General features: G+C 38.9%; 1 protein-coding gene across 2 annotated transcripts in view; it reads right to left on the reverse strand.

Annotated features, from left to right (window-relative positions):
* Positions 1 to 20,238, reverse strand: part of LOC100770349 (glutamate receptor 3) — a 268,038-nt gene that overhangs the window by 111,048 nt on the left and 136,752 nt on the right. The gene's annotated exons all lie outside the window — the stretch shown is intronic.

Below are 20,238 nucleotides of genomic sequence, written 5' to 3' on the forward strand. Positions count from 1 at the left end.
CCTCCATTTCAGCCTTGGTAGATGTAAGAGCTAGTGACTTTGCCTTTCAGATCTTAATCTTGAAGCTTGAACCCCAATATCAGTCTCTGGGCCATTTTTTGTGTGCTACAATAGGGCATACAGTCATGGGAAGAAATAAAGTAATGTAGTCACCAAGGAAGGCTACTTTGCTGGGTTAGAGACCCTACTTTTCATTGTAACTTTGAGTAACTAACTTATGCTTTCTAGGTTTGAGTAGTATACTTGGAAAAGGCATCTATCACTAATAGCTACTTCACCGAACCAAAGCAAGAAATGTGTAAAATAATGTATCTGTAGCTCTTAAGACAGAGCATAGTGTTTGTCATATATTGGTTATGTTCTTCATCTTTCTGTGCAGAAATCATACCTATTCCTCAAGACCCAAGTCACAGGCAGCCTCCTGAATAAAGCCTTTCTTGATTTCATGTCTCTCAACTCCAAAGAAACAAACAACAAAACAAAACAAAAACACCCTGCAGCTATGGAGTGAGAAGAATGGAGATACATTAGTGCTTGGGTACAGAGGGATGCTGATTATTATGATAGCACTGGAAATAAGAGAGAAGGAGCTGAGGTTTGCAACTGGAGGTTGGGTGTTGAAGATGTAGGTGCAAAATGGTGAGAAATTAGTGGTAAATCAACCACAAAGTAATGTGCCTTGTATTTAGCCCTCCCTCAGGGAGAAGGGAAAAATAGATCTCAGACAGGAAAAGGCCTTGGACAATGGCCATTTGGTGGGATATAACAGAATACTACTTTTGTTATAGACTAGTATTTTTTCAAGACTGTGTTTCAGCATTTGAACACTTGAGATCCAGAGAGTGGCAGTGTTTGGGGAGTATTAGGAAGTATGGCCTTGCTGGAGGAAGTACATCACTGGGGGAAGGCTTGGAGGTTTCAAAGGCCATACAGTTTCCAGTGCTTTCTCTGGATCATCCTTGTGGTAAAGGATATAAGCTCTCAGCATCTTGCTATAACCACTGTGCCTGATGCTTACTGCCATGCCTCTCTGTCATGATGGACTCATCTCCCTAAAACTGTAAGCACAAATAAGCTCTTCTTTGTATACCTTGTCTTGGTCATGGTGTTTTATTCCAGCAACCAGAAAGTGACTAATATAACAGGGCACTCTCTTAAATGTTTCTTTCATCTATCATCTGTCTGCCTACCTGCCTACCTATTTATCACCTATTTATTCATTGGAGGTAGCATGTCAATGTGTAGTACAGGCTGGCCTACAATCTCTATATAGTTCAGGCTGGTCCTGAACTTATAGCAATCCTCCCATTTCAGACACCCAAGTACTGGGCTTAAAGGAGTATACCACCCTAACCAGCTAAAATAATTATTTTAAGATTCTCTCTCTTTCTCTCTCTGTGTGTACCTTTTTGTATATGTTTTGTATATTGTGTATGTAGGTTAGAGTCAACATTAGGTATCTTCCTTAATTGCTGCTCCACCTTATTCTTGTGAGAGGGTGAACTCAGTGAATCTGGAACTCACGCATTCAGCTAAACTGGTTGGCCAGCAAGTCCTAGGGATCCTCCTGTCTCCACCTCCACCCTCAACTTTGTTACTTAAACATGGGTTTGGGTATCCTCAGGTTTGTGCAGCAAGCACTTTACTGACTAAGTCAAGAACTTTATTTCTCTGAATTCGCACCATGGTCCTATAAGGTAGGCCCTATTGTGAATGTACTATTCAGGCTAAGACACTGAGGTCCAGAAAAGTGTGGTAACTTGCCTTAGGACTCATAGGCCTATCGTGTTGGAGATGGAGGTCAAAATCAGGCTTATACGACTACTACTAATCACTGTTGATAATAATTATCATTACTATCATTATTATTGCAGGATGATCAACTCCCATCATGCATTTTATGTAACAAAGACTACCTACTGTTATTACGTACGATTACCTAAGTGGGGATCAGTTGAGGCTCAACTCTTTAGAATGGCGTCTTTGTAGCTGGGCATCCTGGGAATCACCTTTTGGTTTCCTTAATTATTTCATGAAGCTTTGTGCTTGGCTCATATGATTATGACTCCAATTTTCGATTCCCTATCAGCATATGACATGAATTGTCATTGTTGAGTCACAAGCTGCACTTGTGATGAATGTTGGCTAATAAGAACAAAAGCACAGGAAAAATAATTAGAGGGAGCCAAAGGGAAGAAGCGCACAGCCTTGAACAAGAGACTGTGTGAAGGTTTCGAGGACTCAGTCCCTGAAGCTCTGACAATGTATTTTGATCCTTGTCTGAATGCAAATGAACGACTCCATCAAATCTTAGGCAGTTTGTCACAGTGCGTGTTATTTAGCTAGTTAATTAAAAGTTGGAGTGAGCCAGGGCCTCTCTGCACTGTGTTCTGAAGATAACCAAACCTGTGTTCTGACCAGGCAAGTTAATTTAAAATAAGTGACCTCAATTGGGTAATAGCTGCAAGTTCAAATTCAAGAATCATTATAATTAGTCCCAGATGGATCTTAATTGTTCTTTCAGGAAACAGAGGAAGGGGTGGGGAGAGAAATGGCTAAGCAAAGTAAAGGTTATTACCCATACCTTTGGAAAGCAAGGGAGCTGTCTCTGGTAGGGCACAGTTAACCTTGTACAACAAGAGTTCCATTGCTGCCTTTCCAAATACACTTTCTTTTCGAGTGGTACATAAAACAGACTGAATTTTCCAGGAAATAAGGAAGGGAATGCAGCAATCTTAAATGCGTGATCTTAGGCAAGATGTTTAACCTTTGTGCGCCTGCTTCTCATTGTAATGGGAAAAAAAATCAACTTGCTATGAATCTTACCTACCTCAGAGGGTCAAATGATACCTTGTGCAAACATTCTGAAAACATGGAAAACTCTGGAAGTCAGTGTTTATTATTGAATTACAAGAAAGTTTCCTAATCAAAGGTTTTTGGTTTGTGGGTATAAGGTTACCCTAGGTGTGAGCTGTGAAAAATTTTTTCTGAGACTATGTCACAAAGAAAAGGTACCTTCCGAACTATACCTGGGAGATGGTGGCCAGGACAGAGGGGGCAGTATGTTCAGCACCATTCAGTGTAGTGAGCTGGGCTTTTCTAATGCTTAGGAGGTACATTCTAGAGCTCAAAATGATTTTGGAGTTTTTGGAAGAAGTTAGAGCACAGCACTCACATGTTGAGGCTCTTTCCTAACATTGTGAAATCAGGCCCAGTTCATTTAACTTATTCTCAAATATTAATTATTAATATAATATACATTAAAATATCAAATATTAATTATAATATGTTAAATATATTGGAAATATATTATCCTTGATGCTACATGCTGGCACGGTATTGTGGAACCTGAGATGAAAGTAAGTCGGAGTTACAGTGGGATGGACTTATTCTCACTTAATTTTTTCAATGAATGCTTAGGTCTCCCTTTAGTGTTCTGGTATGTTCTTATTGCATATATTATGTCTATGGTCATCCTACCCTAAAAACGCCCAATTTCATCTAATTGCATCTATCTTCCAAAGCCTTGGAAGCCAAAAGTCATTAGACAGAATTTATAAAAATGCTCAAAATGAAATAAGTGAAAAAGAAATTACACTGTAGTGGAACGTTTTGGAAGAACAGTAATTTGACCACTTAAGGGTATACAAAATGACTATTTGGAAATTCTTTTCTCTCCTGATCTAACATTTTCAACAAAAAAATGATGTTCTGAGCTGAGCACCCCACCCCTTAGCTGACTATGAACATAGAAAACAGAGATTTACAACCTATGACTACTGACAGAAATAACTATTTATCCTTCAGTATTAACTAAAATGTGCTAAAAGATCTTATTTTTAAATCATTATCTGACTTCGGCCTTATTAGATGAGCAAAACAAATAGCAGGAGTTGTGTTTCTTTGAAACATTTCTAAGGGTTGTGCCCTGCATCCATATTAATCTTCACCACTAGGAAATACCCATACATGGCTTGGCTGGGAATTTACAAAGGGTTAAATCATAAGCACAGTGGTCATTTCTACATGTCAAGAAGGCTCCCGTTGTACTCCAAACCTAAAAGCCACATTGTGTCCACAATGCTTATAGGCTTGGGAATTATCTCCAAAGGACAACTGATGCTCCCCCTCATTCTCAGCACAAAAAGTCAGGGTCTGAATTTATTTAATTCAACAAATGTGTACTGCTGAGCAGAGTGGTACGTGCACTCAGTCCCAGCACTCGGGAGGCAGAGGTGGGTGGATCTCTGTGAGTTTGAGGCCAGCCTGGTTTATATAGCTAATTCCAGGACAGTCAGTACTACATAGAGAGACTCTGTCTCAAAACAAAAACAAAACAAAACAACAAAACAAAGCTAAACAAAAAAACCAACCAACCAACCAACCCACAGATCCCAAATATCATCAATACCTAGTATTTGTCAAGCTGGGGATACAGCATGAACAAAGCACAAAATCCTGTCTTCATCCATCCTATCTTCTGTTTTGGTTGTCCAATGATCACTTATTTTTGTGTTTGGTGGATTTCTATATGGTCTTGAGCTCTCATCTTTTACTATCTACTAACTGTTTACTCCATACAGATATGGGTCTCACCATCCTACTTCCTGAGGGGAGAACCCCAGTTTTCTACTTCATATTGTGTTTTTCAATGTAGTGCTCTATAGGTAGATATTCAGTGAATGTTTGTGAATGACAAGAATGAAAATGATTCAGAAATGGAGTAGAAGGATACTTTTATGTGAATAGTCTATCTTTAACTTTAGCACCAGTTCCCTGTGTTTGGGTAGAAAGTGGGTAGAATGCTATGGAGTAGACAGAGGGTCTAATCAAGGGAACTCGTGCATACTTGGCTTTTGGTCCTTGTATTGGCATAATGTCTGTAAGAATATTGGCCCTGAAGTCACACTCTTAAATTCTTGGGATTTTTTTTGTTTGTTTGTTCTTCTAATTTTTTATACAGGGTTTCTCTCTGTAGTGTTGGAGCCTGTCCTGGAACTTGATTTGTAGACAAGGCTGGCCTTGAACTCACACCTGCTTGTCTCCTGAGTGTCGGGATTAAAGGCGTGCACCACCAGTGCCCGTCAATCTGTATTCTTTTATTATCTAATTGTGATACAGTTATGCATGGTAGTCCCTCTCTCAATACCTCAATGAAAATGAAAAGGTAGTTGAGTGCCTAAGCAGTAGCTTGTCATTTTTGATACCATGTTACACTATTGGCTGGTGGAAAAAGTTTGTTTCTAGAGGATCCAAAGGTTATGGTAAATAAGGTCAAGTTGTGTTCTGACCAGTATAGGCCATGATATATCTAGATATGTATGTATGTATGTATATATATTATTTATGTGTATACATGTGGGTCTGTGTTTATGTATGTGCACGCGATTACAGATGCCCTTGGAGGCCCAACAATGTCAGATCCTCTGGAGCTGGAGTTGCAAAGATGTGGGTGCTGGGAGCTGAGGTCCTCTGCAAGAATAGTACATGTTCTTAACTGCCGTGTCATCACTGTAGCCCCCATAGTCCATGCTATCAGTAGGCACTTTCTGCCATTTTACTTTATGACATTTTAATCTGCTCCAAATTTTCATTTGTCGCTGCTTATTGGCATTCATCCTGACAAGTAAGTGAGCATTGCCATACATATGCAAAAAAGTGTGCATCCCTTCCACAAAAACAGATGAATTTTACTTGGTTCTAGATTACCCAGTTAGCTCAATCATGAGTGGACAGGATTCTTGCTTGACTGAGTCAGGATGAGTTAATTATGTTTCCTTTGCCTTCCTCTTACAATCTGTGTGCTCCTTAATCAATGCACTTATGATAGATTGCAATTATTGGTTCACTGGGATGAATCTCTAGTCTTGAGGGATGAAAGGTGCCTTTATTTTCACCTTTTCTTTAAACTTATGGCTGGTTTTCACCCAAGACTTGAGACATAAGCAATATCAAAACAAAATGTTGTCTTGGTGAAGCCACCTCCTTAAGTTGAAGCAGATTCACTGGAAAGGACTGAGAATAGTGGCCTCTGGGTTCCTTCTTTTGATGCAAATAAGAATAGAATGCTATGTATTTGTTCCTCCTACTTTCCATAGTATTCCTGCTTATGGAGAGTCTATGGAAAGGATACTTAGGTGATGGGTCCTTACCATAAACTGCAGAGTCTGAGATGAACCTCTTTGTTCCAAGTGTCTATGTTGGACAATGCTGAACTATCTTATAATGGGATTGTAGACAGAAGCATTCCCATGAACAAGTAAAGGGACATTTATCACCACCTCACAACTTTTCAATAAAGCCAGAAGCAGAACAAATATTATGGAACTCATGAAGAAAATTTGCAAGCAGGATGGGTTTCTCTATATTTGGAGAAATTATAAGGTTTTCTGTTGGTTCATAAATACTCTAGTAACATGATTATTATTAATGTTGCAGTTTACAATTTCATTTCTTGCCATAAGATTGCCACATGATATTCCTTTTTTAATTGGTTCTTTGAGAATTTTGCACACTGAATTTTGATCATATTCACCTTCTCTTCCTGGATTCTTCACAGATTCATTCCTACCCCCACTTTCTTTTCCCTCCCATTAAGATCAAAATTTGTGCAATCCAAATATTCTTGGATGTGTGACCTTTCACTGGAACACAGTTGACTTATCAGAGGCTACATTCACGCGTATATTCTTGACATAGGTTAACAAAGTCAAGAGGATGAGTTACAGCTCATATAATGGCAACAAATTAAAAAGGAACTTGGTAGGATTTCATGCATATTATCTTGACAAGATTTCAGAATCACTGGTTATAGGGCTGGGGAGATGGTTCAGTGCTTGTAGCAGAAACATGAAAACCTGAGTTCAGATCTGCACAACCTATGTAAAAGCTCAGTCCAGCAGGGGACGCTTGTAACTCCAATGACAGGATGATTTCTGGGGCTTGCCAGTCAGCTAGCCTAGTTAGCCAAACCAGTGAGCTCCATTCACAGTACCCACATAAAACTGAGGTGCAGCAGTGTGTGCCTGTAATCGTTGTGCTGGAGAGACAGAGAGAAGAGGATCGCTGTATGGAGCTTGTTTGTCAGTCCATCTAGCTGAATCAATATGCTACAGATTCAGGGAGATACTCTTCCTTAAAAATGTAAGATGGGGAAGCAATTGAGGAAAACACCTGATACCAATCTCTGTCCTCCATGTGTGAATACACACACACACACACACACACACACACACACACACACACACACACAAAGAGAGAGAGACAGAGACAGAGAGACAGAGATTAATCCCTATCTATATTTAGTTAGCAGGGATTTCTGGTGGAGTCATATGATAGAGTCACCTTGGAAATGTATCACCAAGAAGTTTTCTTTTTTTTTTCAAGAGAAACTGTTCTTTCCTTCCAACATGGACACTTAGTGCTTTGTTTTCAACAGGTGGAGAATGAAAAACAGCTGAACCCAAGTCTCACTCCTTGGGAAAAAGGTGTGAACAACACTTTTCCTCTCTGAAGACACAAATGCCTGTTGCCTCCCCTTATTGATGTGGCTAATGCAGAAGAGTTAATGGCTCTGCTGGGAGGTGTACTTCCTGGCCACTGCTTGCAGTTCTCTCTGAACAGCATGGTGGTGGTTGCCATGGATACCAAATGGTGAAGGGGTTCAGGTCAGTGTCTGAAGGATTGCATTAGTGCTTGAGTGGATGGGAAAGAAATTAAGTTAATGTGTTTGGAAAAAAGGACGTGTTTCCTTTGCACGTTTGAGAAAACTGAAACAAAGCATCCCATCAAGTAACAATTGATTTCCCATTGGCCACAGAAGAGGGAGGAGGAGCAATGTATTGAGTAGGACCTTCTCAAGTTAAGCACAAGCAGTAGTCTGAAATACGCCAAGAGATGTGCAAAGGACTCTCAGAACTGTTGAAGTGACATCAGTTGAAGGCAAGGCACTTAGGAGTGGCCTGTAAGAAGCTTTCTGTAAGTATCCTCTTTGACTGTCTAGATGTTCCTTCAACATGTGTGATTTTTCTCTCTTAATCTAAGACATCGTAGTACTGAGGTCACACTGTATTGTGATTCTTTTCTCTTCTTTACCTTTAAAGGGGTAGGTATCTATTCAACTCATATACAGTATACAATGCACAAATTATTTGCTCAGATTGCCCTTTCCTAGTGTTCATGGTCTTAAAGCTGGTAGGCATATTTTCTACCAATATCAAATATTGTTAGGAGTCCCACTTCTTGCTCCACTGTACTAAAGACGGTCTCACGATGTATCCCTGGCTAGCTGTGGGCTGGGTATGTAGAACAGGCTTCCCTGGGATGCAGAACCTCATGAGTACTAGAATGAAAGGCCTGTATCACCATGCTTGGCCTTTCCCAGTGCTTAACAATAATCTAGATACGACTACAGCTAAGAATTCTACAAGAGATTCAACTAAAAACATGAAAACAATTTCAGTTCATGCCCCTTAGTGTGAACAGTACTGCGTGTGACCAGTTCACCTCACTGTGGTAGGCAAGTTGTATTTTGCCTATTCAACTACAATAAAATAAAAATGAAGTATTTGTCATTGTTGTGATGACATTCTCAAATCTAAACCTTAAGGATGACCATGGGAATGTAACATCATTCTGCAAAGACAAACAGGAAGACTATGTTCTAAGCACTTTCCTTGCGGTTCTCACAGGTGTGCCACTGAATTCCTCTCTGCCTCAGCCAGGTCAGACTCTTTCAGATTATTGGTGTATAAGTCCTTTTGGAGTTCCCAGGCTGCACAATTACAAGTTCCTCCATTCATGTACTCCTCATGAGGTGAGGTACGTGATTCTAATTATAACGCCTTATATTTGTAGACTTGCCCCAATAGGCATCTTAGAACGCCTTGGAGAAACTGACATCACTAAAGTGACGAAAAGATGAGAAGGCCATGCGAGGGCAGACATGATTTTTAAAAAGAGCTTCCGTGGAGTTTAAATCTTTGGCCTCAAGCTGTGTTCCCCCAGAAAACACTTGATCAGCTGCTATTATGTTTCGGAGTGAAACAGGGGTGCAATTTGCTCATGTGGGAGTCTATTTAATAGCTATATATGTTTATTAAAAATAAATTGGCTGGGCATGGTGGCGTACTCAGGAAGCAGAGGCAGGCAGATCCCCGTGGGTTTGAGGCAAGCCTGGTCTACAGGGCTAGTTCCAGGCTAACCAAGGGTACATAGTGAGACTCTGTCTCAAAAAAGAAAAGAATGACAAAGGTTGATAATAGAAGAGTGGTGATTGGCTACTGTCTTCTATTTTAGCTCTGCTCCTAGTGATATGACACTAGTTGTTAAAATCTACTTAATACCTGGTCTTGCCTTGATCCTTCAGTTCCTTTCAGTTGTCAATTTGTTGTGACCTTTGGGCAAAGACAGTCTGACCCTGCCATATCTAGACTGAGGCAATGATGTCTCAACAAGAAGATTTGTCTATCTGGGAGGGCCAAGTGAGAGTATGATAATGCCATAATGCTTGTTTAGGATTGTTTCCCACATTCAGTAGCATGAAGGTCCAGCTATTTGCATAGTTCTATCATTTGTCTTTGCCTATCACTGTTAGCATGGTAAGGAAGTCAAATCTACACATTCTATTTTTTGTTACTCTTCTTATTTTGCGTTTGCTTGGTGCCTCTCTGTAGGGGAGCCCAGAGGTCTAAATTATTTTAAATATAAGGGTCCTGTGGCAGTGTGGGCTTGAACAATAGCTAGCTTTTGTGTTGCTCTTGTGAACTGTGGTTCTCGCTGCTTTCTTCCAACAGTTTGTTGTAACATCTGGTGGAATCTCGGAAAAGGCTCCTGTAATCAGGCAGCTGCATGAAAAACTTCCTAATTACTACATTTTTGTTGCTCTTAATCTGAGAAAATTTCCTAATAAAGCCCAATGGTGATTTAAAAAATACATCGTGTTTCCAAGCCGGTAATTGAAACCCGCAGGACTATCAAATTCTCAGTGTCTGCTAAGACTGAGCTAAGGTGTTCACAGTGGAAGCCACACAAACTCAGGCATGTTGGGGGCTTTCTTTCTGTGCCAACAGAAAAGACACACACTTCCCGTAGAGGGATAACATAGCTATACTTGGTTAAGGCTTTTTTTCTATTTTTGTTTTTAAATATAGCTATTCTGAATTCCCCTCTGATTTGTAGCAGGGTCAACTAAAAACAAAGGTGATATTTACATCAGTTTTATTGTTGTACTTGGTTCCTATGTTTAAGATCTGGGAATAAAGTACTGGACTTAGTCTTAAAATTCTGATCTTAAGGGGGAGGGGTGATTATGACTTGATTCAATATACATTTATTTTGTTTTCCCTTGATGTTTCTATGTGTAAAGGGCTGCAAGCAGGAGGAGAGTAGCTGATGTGGATATAGCCAGGGACTTAGGATAGGTTTGTAATGAACAAACAAATCTCAGTTAATCATAATCCAACTACCAGACGCCTTTAATTAATAGGAATTTTCCCTGGGCATTTTCTGGAAGGGCTGATGTGATATTTATATCTATACATAGGTGGTACTAGCTTTGATCAAACATAAACTCTTATTAACAGGGACATGCGTTGTTCTGCGCTCTAAGGATAGAGGTAAATGATGAACTTCCCAGTGGTGTGGTGGCCTTAAGGGCATATTATCTCATTCTCCTTATCATCTGTCTTCCCAAGTCTCAGAAAAGCTCCCTGATGTTCAGACTCTCAAGAACCTCAGTCAGCAAAAACCATTTAATGACAGTCACTAGCTGGCAATCTGAGAAAGTAAGAAAGTTGACTTATACATTTAAGATAGTTGTCAGATTCTGCCTTCCAGAATTATTGTTTCCTTATCAGCTTGTTAGATTGTAAACTTCCCTAGGAAGGAAGGCCTACTATTTTCCATTTAGCACGTTTAGAATGAGGTAAGACAAAATAGATCTGTTCCCTCTCTCCTTTTCTTTTCCTCCCCCTTTCTCTTTTTTTAACTTGCTTCCTTCCTTTTTTCACCCATTCTACCTTCCCCCATTCTCTCCCATAGCTTCTTTCCTCCTTGTCATTCATTGCAGTGCTGGAGATTAAAACCCAGAATATCACACATATTTTACCACTGATATATACTATCCCTAGCCCCTCCATCAATTGCATGTGAATTGAATTCTCTATCTTGTTTTCAAAGCACTGGAACTCATAGTTTCTTGGAACTGGAAGTCTCTTGGAACATTTAAGACATTTGCTTAGGGATTAGGAAAGCAGGTACATTTTGAAGTCCTATGGCTTGGGGCTAAAACCCGGGTACCCTGCCTCAAGCTTGTATATTCTGTTTTACAAAACTTCTGGATATCTTCCTTCATCTTAGTCCCTGAGAACTTTCAGAAGGAACTCTGAAGTTCATGAAAAGTAATTTGAATTTTTGTTGATTTTTGAAATATCGCTCCAAGCCTCCTAGGAAATAATCAAGTGAATAATGAGCTATCAGATTTTAAAAAATGAGAAGAAGAAACTGTTGGTTTAATAGGAACATTTCCTCTCCGAGCCCAGCAATTTCTGTCCTCTGAAATAAACAAGAATCTCTCTGTTTCAAAGTAATGATCTTGAATGAGTTTTTTCTTTTTATTTTCCCAGAGGGGACTTGCTTCTAAATAGTCACCAAGCCAGTCTAGGGGGAGTATGACCAGATAATCAAGCCCTCTTTTCTAATAAGCCAAAGCTAAACTCCCTCCATGTAGAATTCTACCATCAGTTACCAGCTCCCAGGATAAACATTGTTGCATGTTTAGGGAACAAGTTTATTTTTGACTGCCAGTGATTGTCCAAGTCACCTAAAGCTGGAGAGGACATTAGGTTGAAATTGAGAGAAGTCATGTTTACAGTGGTTATTTTTCAGGTAATCCAGCAATATGTTTTGCTTTGGCAATGCTGTCTTACAGTTTGGATGTGCATTTATTTTTGCTTCAAAATATCTATTTAAGTGTTTCCACAATGGTAAGCATGGGAATGGGGAAAGAAATGGCACAGGGAAACAAAGAAGGATGGGATCTTGTCTTTCACTGTTGAATCTAGAAGTAGCCAGAGAGACATCCCTCTTGTTTCCCCTTTGCCAGTCTCCTAAGGACAATCTTACAAATATAGATGAGTGTGTAGAAAAAAATACATGTTGGCTTCCTTTCTACTCCTAGTGTGTGCTACAGGGATGTGCCATTGCTTTCCCTATTTCCAACCGTTTTAAGTTTCTCTTTGTAATTTGTTTGTCTAATTAATCCTTTTCAAGGACCCTCTTTGTTACTTATCCAATCCCGGTTTCTAGTGGTCTCTAGTTCTTACCCTAAAGGCATGAAGATTTCATGTTCCTGCTTAACATTATACACTGAAAACCTTCAACATATTACAGGATTTAGATATTCACTGGCAATAGAAAATAAAGCTGCTCTATAACATGCCTTTTTTGTGTAGCCAGTGGATTTCATTAAGGTTACTAACAGAAGCATGGAAGTGGGGGGGTTCTTCCAAGAGCATGGACACTTTACCAGCGGCTATACCACTGAAGAAAGTATCCCTTCCTTCCCCAACAACCATTAACTGCCTATAGAAACTAAGACATAGGTGGGGCCTCATGAGTTTCCCTCCTCCCTCATAGCAAGAGGTTAATGAACAAATGCTTGTGTGTGTCGCCTGCAGGGAATCACAGCTGCTGTAAGTTCAGTTGTTCAACAGCCTCTCATACCAGACAGATAGCATAACGTGACCATCTACCTCTTCCTCCAGCTCTGATGTTCTTTCTGTTCCCCCATTGACCTTGTCTTCTGCACTGTCCCCTGAACCTGTGAGGGTGTAATAGCTATGTCCCATTTATGGCTGAGCACTCAACAGTCATGTAATTATTTATTAAATTTTAGTTCTGTGTTTGGGGGCATACCTGCTTGTCTGTATATGCACCCTGTGCATGTAGGTGCCGGATGAGGTCAGAAGAAGTCTGGTCCTCTACAAGAGCAGCCAGTGCTCTTAACTGCTGAGACACCTCTGTACCCCCATATAGTCACTAAGCACTTTGACTATGAATCTCTGCAGCTACGACTATTTTGCAAATTTTCAGTAGCATAAAAGAGAATGGCTAGAGATTAAAGCAAAATATGTGCAGGCATCAGGAATGTTTTCTGGGATTCTCTTTCATGCACTCCAGTAAGACCATGGAAGGACATAATCTTCCAAAGAAGTAATGAGAGTATCACTCTCTTCCAGTTCTACCAGATGCCTAATTTACTTTCCATAGTAGTCAAATTAGTGGGGAAGAGAGTCTACTACTGAAAAACAACCACCTTCTTAAACCCCACCTCACTAAAGAATCCCATTATAATCAACTTGAGAGCTACATTTATGATGAACAAGCCTGGGAAGTACAGAAAAATTGACTCCAAAAACAAACTGCATCCTCTGAAAAGGGCATTATTGTTTTTAGGCAATGAGAGCTATGGATGAGTAGAAGCACACTTGTTCTTCACATTTTCTGGGCCCATAGTCAGAGTACAAGTAAAGGGCCACAAACATATGATTGCTAAAAATTTCTAAAACGAGGTATGCTTTGGCTTGGCCTGTATGTCCAGTCAGCGTTCTACAGCTTCTTTTCATAAACAAAGCTAGAAGCAGATGGAATCGACAAGGATGATCCCAGCTAAGACTTTTAGCAATAGTGGAGAGGGTGCCTGAACTGGTCTTCCCCTGAAATCAAATTAGTGACTCCCTAATTGTCATCATAGAACCTATATCCAGTAGCTGATGGAAGCAGGTGCAGTGACCCACAGCCAAGCACTGGGCTGAGCTCCTGGAGTTCAGTTGAAGAGATGGAAGAGGGATCATACTATCAAGGGGGGTGCGTGTCAAGACCATGATGGGGAAAAACACAGAGACAGCTGACCCAAGTGAGTGGGGCTCATAGTCTATAGACCAACAGCTGGAGAACCTGCATGGGACCAAACTAGACCCTCTGAATGTGGGTGACAGTTATGTGGCTTGATCTGTTGGGTGAGGGGCTCTGGCAGTTGGACCAGGACCTAGCCCAGGTGTATGAACTGGTTTTTTTGGAGCCCATTCCCTATGGCGGAATACCTTGCTGAGCCTTGATACAGGGAAGAGAGCCTTAGTCCTGCCTCAACTTGATATGCCAGACTTTGCTGACTCCTCAAGGAAGGCCTTATCTCCTCTGTGGAGTGGCTGGGGATAGGAGGGGAAGAGGCGGCAGGAAGGGGACTTGGGGTTGGTATGTAAAATGAAAAATAAATGAAATTTTAAAAGACCAGTGGGAAAGAAAAGATCTTTGTGTTTCAGAGTTTGTGGTACAAGGAGTCCTGGCTTTCTAGGTGTTATGGGAGATGTGGGGTGAGGTGGGGGCATTGCTGGTCACAGATTGCCAGAAGAATTTGGTAGGATGATGGAGGTCACAATTCTTTGCTTATTGTTTAGCTATGCTAGTTTTATACACAGATCAATCTGGGCAAGTCCTTTTCATGACATATGGCTTTGTGGGTCTCATTCCAAAGCTGGGTTATTTTGGTACTGTAAGTAAATGAACCTGTTTGTTACAAATGAGCACTTCGATTTGAGGGTGTATTTTCAATTCTCTGTGTTAATGGGATATGACTCCTCATCAAGTGGAGAAAATATCTGTGAAATGCCTGTTGTGTAAACAAAGCCACTTCAGGCCTCATCAGGATGCTTATCTTATAACTTCTGGTTGAATAAACTCAAACTGAAAAATGCAGGGCCAATTAGTGCAGTGATTAATTGCATCTGCAGCCAGATTCCCTGGGTTCAAATGTATGACTTCTAGGTCTTCTTTTCTTCATCTTTAAAGAGAAGATAATATTTCAATCTGCCTTACAGGGATGCATGCATTTTTACCTTTATATGTGTGTGCATTTTATATTTTACTTATATATATATATATATATATATATATATATGTATGTATATATATATTCATATTGCATAGGTGATATCTGGAATGCTATGATCACTTAGTACATTTTGTTATTTAGAATGCCCAATTATCATCTGTGGCACAAGAATTTTAGTTCCTTTAAGTATTTTAAGTGTTCTGAAAATCTAGTTGATACTCAAATAGTGTTTGAGTTGATTGATCAACATGGGCTCTATATCTATGACTTCACCCAAAATGGCATCAAAAACATCTTTAAGAACCCGCATCTTTACTAAATACGTATAGATCCATTGTTTGTCATTATCCCCCGAATAACATAACAAATACATATAGCATTTATATTTTGTTCGTTATTATCAACAGTCTAGAAATGAATTGAACTATGCATGTCGTTATAACTAGGTTACATACAAATGTGATGCCACCTTAGAAAAGGAGTTTTGTACCTGTTGTGAGCCCTGGAAACACAAATACCAAGTAATGATGCTTTTGCCCTATTCATTAAATCTTCTATAAGGATCTTTATTTGCTACCACACAAAATGAACTTGAAATTTTTGTGCATTTTAGAAAAACAATCATGATGACTTTGTTAGTCTTAACTTTTCACTAATTCCTTGCCTTTATACAGTCTGAACTTGGGAGATTTCCCTTTGTTCCACTTTTCTTTCTAATGAGTCCTTCCTAGTGCTGACTGTCTCTCTAGTCCAGTTAAGCTCATTTGCGCTAGTACTGTCCTTAGGCATACAGAACAGTTGGTCAGTGTCCTCTTTATGGTAACTCCTTATACTTGAGCATAGCAATTAAACTGCCCCTTGGCTCTCTTTCACTAGGATAAACAACCCCAACTCACATAGCCTTTCCTCACAGGCCCTGGTTTTTAATCCTTAAATCTTTTTCTGGCCACTCTTCTTTGGATCATCTCTAATTGCTTTGCCATCATTTTAAGATAGATGATGAGTGGGCCACATTTGAGTTTGATGTGTTATTTAGTGAGTATCTTGGAAATTAAGGGAGATGATGCAGTTTGACACAAGGACATTAGACTAGGAGTCAGAAGACCCACATTTCATACTTCCCCTGTTATATACTTATAATGAACTGGAAGTCAAATCTTGACAAGTCATCTAGAAGTCTCAAAGCCTCAATCTATCATCTATAAATGTGGAATATAGATATCTTCCCTGCTGGCATCCTATTGTGAAGTTCAAATGAGACACTTGTGTGAAAGTGCTTTGTTTTGGCATCAAAGTGGAATACCAACACTATATATCAGAGAACTTTCCAAATGATTTAGACATATTAACTCATCTAAGTATAGCTTTTATTTAAGTGTTATTTTGAGAAAATAGAAATACAGAGAGGCCTTGTCAAAGAGCTAATAAGTGACAGAATCCATTCAGACTATATTCCTGGGACAAGGTAACTAGCTAGATTACCTTGAGAGTAAGCTTTAGGTTCAGTGAGAGAACCTACCTCAATAAATAAAGTGGAGAATGATGGACAATGATACAGTATATCAGCTCTTGGCCTCTACATACATGCACGCAAATGGACATGCACCCACATACATGTGCACCCCCACAGGTACATACACACACTCATGTACATACATATGCATACATGCATGCAATAGCAATTAATGAAAATAGAGGCCATGAATTTGAAGGAGATTTGGAAGGATATATGGGAGGGCTTGGAGGGAGGAAAGGGAAGGGAAAAATGTTGTATTATATTATAACCCCCAAACAAGATTTTAAAAAAGAACTATTGACATAGGAAAAATAAAATAGTGCTCCAATTCTTGTATTTAGGATCTACAGTTTTTTAATGTTCTTTGAGATCTAAGAACTTACTTATTATGGTTTCATTTGCCTCTTGCTCTGTCAATTCCTATGGTAATTCTCATAGCTATAAATGTATCATACCTTTCTTGTAGCTTAGCTGTTATACAGAGACACTAATGAAAGATCAGCATCTAACTGATTCTTCTTCTCTATTATTATATGAAGACCAGGAAGGATTAAAAAAAGAACTTTGGAAGACATGTTAGAAAAATTTCTATTGATCATATAACTGTATAAATAGTTGTAGGAAAATAATAGTGTATATAATGCAGTGTAGACATTATCTTATCTAAAGCTTTATTGAAAATCTGCTGACATTTGAAAAATTGCACTACACTACAATATTTTCATCAATAACTGATGGGTATGGCATACAATATGAACTTTATGCTTAAATCTGATCTATTGACAATCATGCTATAACGGCATCAGAGGCTCTTTTGTCTCAGATAGTCAAATGAAACATGATTTTGTAGAAGTCTGTCCAAGTTTTTCCAGGAAAAAACCCTAAATGATATTGAAAACACTTAAAATCTGAAGCTGTCTTTTCGAGCTTGATGCTCATTGAGTTATGATTGTTATCACTGTACATCTTAACATAATACATATAATATAGTATACATGTACATATAATACACCGACAATATGTATTATATTATGATGTTTGTCACAAAAATGACTAAACACCAATGAAAGGATTCAACTTATTTAAAAAGTGTTTCTTTAAAGAAATAGCATGCTGAAGTTGTTTACTTAAGAAATCTGTTTATTGAGAAATTTAAATTTCAGCAAAAGGAAATAAATAGCAACAATTTTGTTATCAGTAGGAGAAGAATAAACAGAGTTCCTATTTTAAAGACTTAAAAATGTGTAGTCTAATAATCACATTATATGGCTACAAGTACTTTTTTTCCTTTGGATCAGCAGTTCTTAACCTGTGGGTTGCAGCTCCTTTGAGGGTTGCATAGAAGATCCCCTGCATACCATAAATTTACATTAAATCCATAACAGTGGAAAAATTATAGTTATGAAGTATCAATGAAATAATTTTGTGGTTGGGGGTGACCACAACACTAGAAACTCTATTCAAGGGTCACAGTGTTGGGAAGGTTGAGAGCCACTGCTTTGGATGGAACTGTAGCTAAATCTCAGTGAAGCTTATTGGAGTATGCTTCATCAAGTGTCTAGCTTGTCATTTCTCCATTACTAGGTACCATGTACTTTGTGGCACATTCTAACCCTACTTTGTAAAACATATGGTCTCATAGGAGCTACTCAATGGTAAGTAAATCAAACAACTTGACACTTATTTTATTTTTTAAGGAGATAAATGAATAAAATGACATATTTGGGGGGTACATAAAGAAAAAGAAAGGAAAACAGAAAAGTGAAACATGAAAAAACAGACTTTTCAAATTTCAGGAGTTTGATTTTCCTTCTGTGATACTGATTTTTCTCTCCAAAACTTTGTGCCCTCTAGGGTGGTTGAATTAATCTTGTGTGGTAGAGCAAATTTTGTTTTTTTTTCCATTATGGAAATGAGGAAAGCAGGGTATAGATGGTTAAGTGCCCAAGGTTTCAGAGGTACATAGAACTCAGAGCATTACCCAGCAGTTTTTCCATTACTGAAAGCCTCCCGGTCCATACCTTTCAGAGAATATTGGATATTCAAGAAGCCGAAGTCCCCAATGGAAAAGAAGGAAAACAAAAAAGTGTGACAAGCAAGATGTTCTTCTGTTTGGACCTATTAAGTAGGTCACCCACTAAAAGGCTATTTTGGTCTAAACATTTTGGAGGGCATGTAGTACATATAGCAGCATCACTGACCTGATTCTTCATTTTTAAGATCAGAGAAAATCAAAGGAAGTTTGGATTTTTTTTTTTTCAGTGAGGGAGAGCATGGATCATTTGTGTTGCTCAGGAGAATGTTAGTTGAGGACCTAACCAGGCTTGCTCTAGATTTTCTGTGAGCCACCATCCATTAAAAGCAGTGCTGAACTTAACAAGGGGGCAGCTTTGTACTTCTAGCCTGTAGCATCAGCAGCTTTCCCCGTCTCCACCTCTCCCTCCCTCTTCTCTTTTTTCTTTTTGTCTTTTTAATAGGGATAGATCTGACAAAGTGCTAATATTTCATTTCCTCTAAAGCAGCTCTAACAGGTAATGGCTGCTCACCATAATTTTCATCTCTGAAGTTCTTTTGGCTCCCAGGCACACTGGGGTTGAATTAGAATAGGAGGTTCCCCCTATAGTATCGTTCCTAGTAAGACAGGCACTTCGTTATTAACCAACAAAGGGAGACATTTGAGGAAAACAGTAAATGTTTGCTACATTCCTGTTTGGTCCTCTATCCCAAACATAGTTTCCATCTAGCTTAGGACAAATACTTCTAGTAATCTTAGTCTAAGATTTCTGTATTTGTGCTTAATAATGAAAACATCCTGGCCCATTGGGTTGTATGTTCCACTTTATCTTATTCACGTTTTAATTTGGTTAGACTTTTAAAATATTTGATTCTTTGGGAATTCCAAACAATATATTCCAATCATGTTCTTTCCCCTTCTTCAGCTCCTCCTAGATCCTCTCCCACTACCCAATTTCACTTTGCTTTCTCTCGTAAAGCAAAACAAAAGAAAAAGCCCCGAAAAACACACAGAATCCAATGTGTATTGATCAACTCTTCCTGGGCAAGAGGCCTCCCTGGAGTGTGGTTGATATAACCAGTGACACTCCATTAGAGAAAACTGAATTTCTCTCCCAGCAAACAGCTTCCTGGTTAGGGGTGGGGCTTTGTGTTCACTTCCTGCTCTGAGTGCTGGGGTTTTGACTGATTTGAGCTTGTAAAGGTCTTGTGCATACTTAGCTTGTTCTTTTAAAACAATGTTCACACTTTTCAAATCAAGAACGTTTCCTTCCTATGACATCTTTTTTATTTTTTTAAACACACAGTATAAAAGGTACACTATAACATGCAAAAAAAAAAAGGAGAACAAGAAAGATAAATTTAAGGGGATAAGGAAGGACTGGTAATGGAAATGAGTTATGAAAGAGAATATAGAACTGATTGCTTTTCTAATTCTAATTCTGACTTTGAATCTTTCTAGGTTTGGTGGTGGATAAATGCATAAAATATACTTGGTACTGAAAGTGTAAATTTTAATGTGACTCTTCACAGTTTCTGTCCCAAACGCCAATTCTAACTGAATAGAAGGTCATTGACTTGTATAGACTTTGGGTCTGGTTAATTTTGGTGTGTAATATTTTTGTTTAGTTGCAAGATTTTCTAAAATAAAGTTTATGAAATTAAAAACACCTTAAACTATTATCTTTCTTTTCCACTACCCCAGAGGGATAATTTAGAATAGCATAGGCAATTTGAACCTGGTAAATAGTATCTATGCACATTCATCAAGAGTAGCTGATGCTCCCTAGAAAGGGTTGGAGAAGTACATATTCTGGTA

Source organism: Cricetulus griseus, chromosome X, assembly GCF_003668045.3.
Source record: "Cricetulus griseus strain 17A/GY chromosome X, alternate assembly CriGri-PICRH-1.0, whole genome shotgun sequence".
NCBI classification, from domain to species: Eukaryota; Metazoa; Chordata; class Mammalia; order Rodentia; family Cricetidae; genus Cricetulus; species Cricetulus griseus.